Source organism: Chenopodium album, chromosome 17, assembly GCF_948465745.1.
Source record: "Chenopodium album chromosome 17, dcCheAlbu1.1, whole genome shotgun sequence".
NCBI classification, from domain to species: Eukaryota; Viridiplantae; Streptophyta; class Magnoliopsida; order Caryophyllales; family Amaranthaceae; genus Chenopodium; species Chenopodium album.
The window spans coordinates 1,181,832-1,188,473 of NC_137850.1; the positions used below are offsets into that span (position 1 = coordinate 1,181,832).

The 6,642-nt window shown below is 32.2% G+C and overlaps 1 pseudogene across 1 annotated transcript; it reads right to left on the reverse strand.

Annotated features, from left to right (window-relative positions):
- Window positions 1-1,245: 1,245 nt before the first annotated feature.
- On the reverse strand, window positions 1,246-5,922 carry LOC145587323 (uncharacterized; annotated as a pseudogene). Its single transcript, XR_014101248.1, has 9 exons — window positions 5,557-5,922; window positions 4,768-4,957; window positions 4,434-4,570; window positions 4,039-4,151; window positions 2,872-3,102; window positions 2,248-2,406; window positions 1,979-2,058; window positions 1,809-1,858; window positions 1,246-1,472 (listed from the first exon to the last, which is right to left on the reverse strand). The product of XR_014101248.1 is annotated as an uncharacterized LOC145587323 (transcript).
- Between the last annotated feature and the right edge of the window lie 720 nt (window positions 5,923-6,642).

Here is a 6,642-nt window from a genome sequence, read left to right on the forward strand (position 1 = left end):
TGTGGATGGAGTAGTTCTTTCCCTTTTTGACTTACAAAATCTGCTAGTGGTTGTCGACATGGTGGTTTTAGTGCAGTCACATAGCATTCTCTGTCCATTGTTTGACTTCCCATAACTCGCTCTGGTTTTTCAGTGTTCGTGAGCTCCGGTACTACGAGTCTTGGGATCCGTAAAGGTTTATCGTTCAATTAAGCACCTGCATAGTCAGCACAAATTAGCTAACCCGGGAGATTATCCGGGGATAACCACTTTGATGCTAAAGTCAGTAATTTGATGAGAAGAATAAGAGAAAGGATAAAAGAGTGTTTAATAGAGAAAGAAATATATAGAGAGAAAAGATCGTACCTTAATAGTGAATCAGGTTTGGGTATTTATAGGAAGATAACCAAGCTGGTGCCACTTATCGACATAGGTGGCAAATTGACTTTATAGGCAGTAGGTGCTTATGTGGCCAAAAGCAACTCTCAACGTGGCAGTGACCAAAGCCGTTATGGGGAGTAGGCCGATATGATTAATATTGGATAATTAAGCAACTTAAACGCATTTTACTGGATAAATCCTGTAGGTGTCGGCACTATCCCGTACACGTAATAATTAGGCGATGAAGTAGAGGAATCTAGTCCACTCAAAATACCTCACTCGGTAGAATTTGAAGTTTAGACCTCTAAGATCTACGGTATTAAGGTAAGACTCTTAACAAATGAATTAACACTTTGTTAATCAAAATTCAAGCCTACATTTTTTTTTTTTTGTTAATGAGAAGGGTCTTACTAATTTACTATGCCAGAACCTTTCATAGGTCCACAGGAAATGGAAACTTTTTAATATCACCGGAGCCCTCCCAAGGTTAGCGGGCTAGAGTCTTTGGGATTAAAGGGGGAATGGTAAGGGTATTCCACCCCAAATAGCTTTCTAATGGAGTTTGATGCCAGTGAAATATAAATTGTCTCACTAAACCAATCCTACTACAAGCCTACTTTTTTTAAATACGGTTAAGTGAACCTTTACCATACCTCAACCCTCATGAATTTTTTGGTCCAGTATTTACAAATCTACTTGGATACCCAAAATTCTCAATGGTTACAAATGTTATATGATTCTTTATAAATTATTTGAATTTGTGTTTTTTTGTTATCAATAAGTCAAAACATAAAAGAACGAATTGAAAGAAGTGTTATTTTGTTTTGGAAGGGGGAAATCGTTCGGAAGTTTATTTCATACAAATTTATTATACACAGCTTACATACAAGTATGCAGTATATAATTTTATAATTTATAAGTATTATAATTTTGTGAAATACAAAATAGATTATCTACACAATGAAAATAGCAAAATCATTTCAAATATTGTTTGAGATCTTCATAATATATCTTGAACCACCCATCGATAATCTCAACTTCTCTATTCCTTTGATGAACTAACCATTCTGGATCATCTTCTTTTGCAGCATGCATGTCTTGGCAATGGGTTCCTGCAAATATTTAAGGTAAATAAAATAAAATTTTAGGCCCGATAAAAAAAAAATAAAGAAGTAAAATTACAGTTTAGATTTGGCTTCCTTTAGTTAATGTCAAATTAATCCTTTAGTATACTTCTTACTCATCATACACTCCGCAATTTGAAAGTATATTTCCCTACGTGTAACACTAATTATTAATATCTTTAACTATGGACTACTTCTCACCTAATAATAAGGTATACGCATAGTATGTGGAAAAAAAAACCTAATAAAAGTGAACAACTTTAAAACCCGATGATGTAGAAGAGTAATAGATAGCACTTAGATGACATGATGTTGCACACTAACCATTTGTGGTATAAATGACAATTATGCTCTCTGATAAGTTTTCTAGAACCCTGCCAACATGCACAAATTTAAGTTAAAAACAAGGTTAATTAATTGATTAATATATGTTTAAGAACATAGTTAAAAGAAAAAAAAAACATTTTCTAGTCTAAGGGAATAACGAGGATTACCCAGCACTACTATATGGGTCTCTTAGTCCATTGGAGAAAATAATGTTACTGCCAAATCTACTCAAAATCAACTTCATATCCTGTATGAAGTGGATAATATTATGTAAGAAACTTGCCTTGTATCCATTTACAAAACTTAACACTTTTAAATTTTTGGATCACATAATTATTCAAACGATAATAATAATTTTAATTTTTAGTAAAAATGAGAGCGGAGAATAAATAAGTTGGTTCATCAAAGGAAAAAAGACAAATTTTTCCATACTCACATGCCCTCCATAATAAGTTGTGATCCAATGTGGTCGTGGTATAACATTGTACTCGTCTTTGCATTCCTTGATAAATTTGAGCATGTTAAAAGTTTCAAAGGGAAACATAGAATCCTTATTTGTGCCATATGATGTAGGCATCACTATTTCACTGCAACTCTGAAATTTCAAGGAAATAGTATTAAAGAATAATATTGAAAGATGGCTATAAGCAATAAGCCTATAAGTCATGACTTGTGTCAAGTTTGTGTATCTTGAGCCTAGCTAGGCTCTATCTACGCGTGTGTGTAAAATATTTCATAGAGAATTTCAAATTTGAATTTTTCCAATCAAAGGTCAAGTTCACATGCCACATTGCTTAATCCGTGTCTTCTGTAATACAAGGTTGTGTTATGATGGACCTTAGACCAGGTTATTGGGCAAGGTAGGTTAGGGTTGATGCGGGTCAATTGTAAGTTGGGTCATAGAGGGTCACATCACATGTCAATGATGTTATAAGGTCAATTAACAAGTTGTGCCAATACGGATAGCGGGTCGATAATTTTGTTATTTTATAGGGACATATTGCTTTCCATTGGATCTTATTGTGTTTTTCCAATAAAGGTATAAATTAGTGTAATTTACCTGCCAATCTCATCCTATGAATTGATTGTCCCCGACATTTAATCTAGACAATCCGTGTAATTGCCCGAGTATACATTGACTGCTGCATAAATTTGAGCAAGTATATCTTTTTTGCTTCCACTGTCTATTGCTTCACAAATGCTGCTCACACTAGGGATATTATATTGAGCTGCTTGCGCATAAACGGTGGTTCCCAAAAAGTCCTTAAGATCACTTGTATTTTTCAATTGGCTACACAAAATCAAAAATAAAATAATAACCGAGTAGTTAACACTTAACAATATTGGACAATTCATGCGTTGACAAAATGATATGAATTGAACCAAATTAATAGTCTATTGGTGCTATTTTAACGCCAATCATCGGGTGTCATCCATTCTATTACCATGTAATATATTGAGATAGCAATTTTCAAATGACGACTGAAAATTATAAAGTGAAAGAAAAAAAAAAGAACTATAGGCTTGCTAAATAAGTAATTAGAGTTTTTCTAAGTTATGCCCCCAAACTTTTTCGATTTCTAAGCTGTGCTCATGCTTTTCAAACGTCTAATTTGTGCACTCAACCTCACTAATTTTTATTAACAATAACCTTTGACGTTAACAATAACTTTTTTTTTTTATTATTTTATAATCTGATTTTTAAAAGTTTTTTTAAATTGTTAGACCAATTAGAACGGGACACGTGTCAAATTAATAACGCCACGACACCATTGTTGATAAAATAACTTAACTTTCGTTAACGGATATGCCTCTCAAAGGGTATTGTTGATAAAATATCGTGAGGTGGAGGGCATAGCTTATAACTTTGAAAATGTATGGGTACAGCTTAAATACCAAAGAACTTGGAGGGCATAGCTTAGAAAAACCACGGTGACACAATATTAGTACGGAGTACTCCTTCGTATTATTGCCAGAACAATTATTTGTTACTCGCATTATTATTGAAAAAGTCTTAACTTAAATTGATTTATTTGCTTGATGAGTTCACAAGATTTTTTATACAATTATACTCAGTAATTTTTTAGTTAAAATGGAATAAATTCTCGCATCAAATATTTAAAAAATTTGTACTTAAGTTGTTTGATTGATACGAATAGATTTGTAACTTGAAGTGATAAACTTATGTCCGAGTAAACGAGTTAAAGGAATTATTACTATTACTTACACACAAGTTTTAAACTTGTCGCTCAAAATAGAAAGACCATTCCGCTTTGCCCCAATTCTATCAATCTCAGCCCGTGAGTTTTTGATGGTTTCGTAACAACTTTTACTTGTTTCCTACAAAACCAATATAATGCAACTCACAAATCACAATCAACATAAGGATACTTTAGCTGAAGCCATGAAGCTAGTGGGAAATTTTGCATCTCACAATCAAGAGGTTGCAGGATCAAACCCCATTAGATCAGAGGCACTTTGGGGTGGGGATTTCCTTACCCTTCCCTATACACTCTAAAAGAGTCTAGCCCACTAACTCGGGTCAAGAGCGTTTATGAGAGATTCTGGCTCGGGAGGGTCCTTCTCTCTACAAACCAAAAAATGATATCATGTTATATTTACCTTAAAGTCCTTAGTGACAACAGAGTAATATCCGTGATTTGGTGGAATAATTTTGTCAAAGTATAGCACAGGAGCCGATGAGGCTAGGGCACCCAAGACAACATGGGGATACTTTAGCCGGAGCCATGAAGCTAGCACTGTATGTAACATAAAAAAAAATAATATGAGTGAGGATAATTGTGTACACTATATAATGCCATCGAGGTACATATATAAGAGAAAATGTCCTTACTTATATAAGTTATTATTTGATTCGTCTTTCTATGTACTTTGTATATAAAAAGTATTAACGATAGAAAAACGTATATATTGAGACTGAGCGATTATAACTTACTTTCGCCGTAAGATCCACCAGCAGCAATGACAGGAGAATAGTGTGCATTATGCTTCTGTTCAAGGTACAAAATCAACTCTGCGAAATCAGATAAAGCTTGTGCAGAGCTGAAATATCCACGAATATTTGCATTTTTTGAGACTTCTTCCGTTAACATACCAAAAGGAATAGACTCTCCATAAAATCGATGCTATATAAAGAAAACAAATACTTTCATTAGTAACAATAACATGTTAAAAGTTCCAAGGTATTTAAATTAAATACGAAGTATTCAATATAGTATAGTTTTTCTTCAATATATATATATATATATATATATATATATATATATATATATATATATATATATATATATATATATATATAAAACAATTATCCATTGTCCAGTAGCTTACATATAACTATAAAATTAATTAGACCTTTTAATTTCAAAAGTACCCTTATATTATCATAATTATTGAATATATTAAGATTATGTAACATAAATTATTGAGGAAACGATTTGAGTATTAGATACTACTCTCTTCGTCTCAGGACGTTGAACTTTTTTCACTATTCATGTATTAACTTTGACTATAATTTATAAGTAACATAAGAAAAATATTTTTTTTATCATTAAATATGTTATTAGATAGGTTTTTATATAAAGTTTCATTATACAATCTTTCTTAATAATTTTAATTTATATTTAATTATGTAATAAAAAAGGTCAAATCAGTGTATTGGTATGGGTGTAAAATTTAAAAGTGTCAGTTATTTGGGACAGAAGGAGTATCAAATAAAATTTACCTCAATACAAACCAAGAGAGCCTTAAAACGTCGAGCGTAATCGTTGATAATTAACTCAGTAGGCGTATCATCATCTAGTGGTGCTTCATCTCCAAGATAGACTAATATAGGTGACTTAGATTTGGCACCTCCCCAGTACTTATAACTAATGATACACTTTTGATTGAATGTTGCATAACTTTGTGATTGATAATTGAAGTGATCAAGTGTTTGTGGGTAATGTAAAATGTTAACATCATCATCAAGAGAAGATTTCATGGTTTTTACGACGCCATGATTGTTATGTTTTATTCTTGATTTGCTATAACTTTCATTCTTGCCATGACAAGAGAAGAAGTTGAGAAGATCAAAACAAGTAATAATGGAAGAGATTGGAGCAATTTTGTGAAAGAATTCATTGCAATTTGTAATTAAGCTTAGTGTTTGTTACTTGGTTTGTACACTACACCATGAGTTAATGGGACTTATGAACATATACTTATATAGTACAAGTGTTTACACATTGGAATTGATTGGAAAATTGTCTCAAATTTTAAAGGTATTCTAGTAGAATGATTAGTCAAAGATCGATCATTTTCAATTGTATCATGAAAGTATTTTACATTTTTGTTGAATTACGTCTTTTTTATCATGAGAAGTTTGATTGAGTGACAACTAAATCATGATGAAGCTGAATTGGCCGTCTAATTTTACGATCGACTTGTTATTCCATTGTGTGAAATAACGACTATAATATATCCTCGTTTATATTTTGATTAAATAGATTTATTTTGATTAAATTGATTTTCATCCACTAGAAGGCGTTTATATTATAATTCATACACCCACAACATGAAGGGCCTGATCACATTTATTGATCTGAGATGAGCTGAACTGAAATGAATATTTTATGAAAGAAGGAAATTAGAAGCTTAACTGAACTAAACTGAACTAATTGAAGCTAGACTGAGCTGAAATGAATTGAATTAAAATTAAGCTGAAGTGAACAGGCCCGAAGTGATCTTCATTCATTGTGCCTCATTCCACACATCTACATCGAAAAATTAATAGTGGAGTAGAAGTTTCAACCTTGGATCCATGATAATG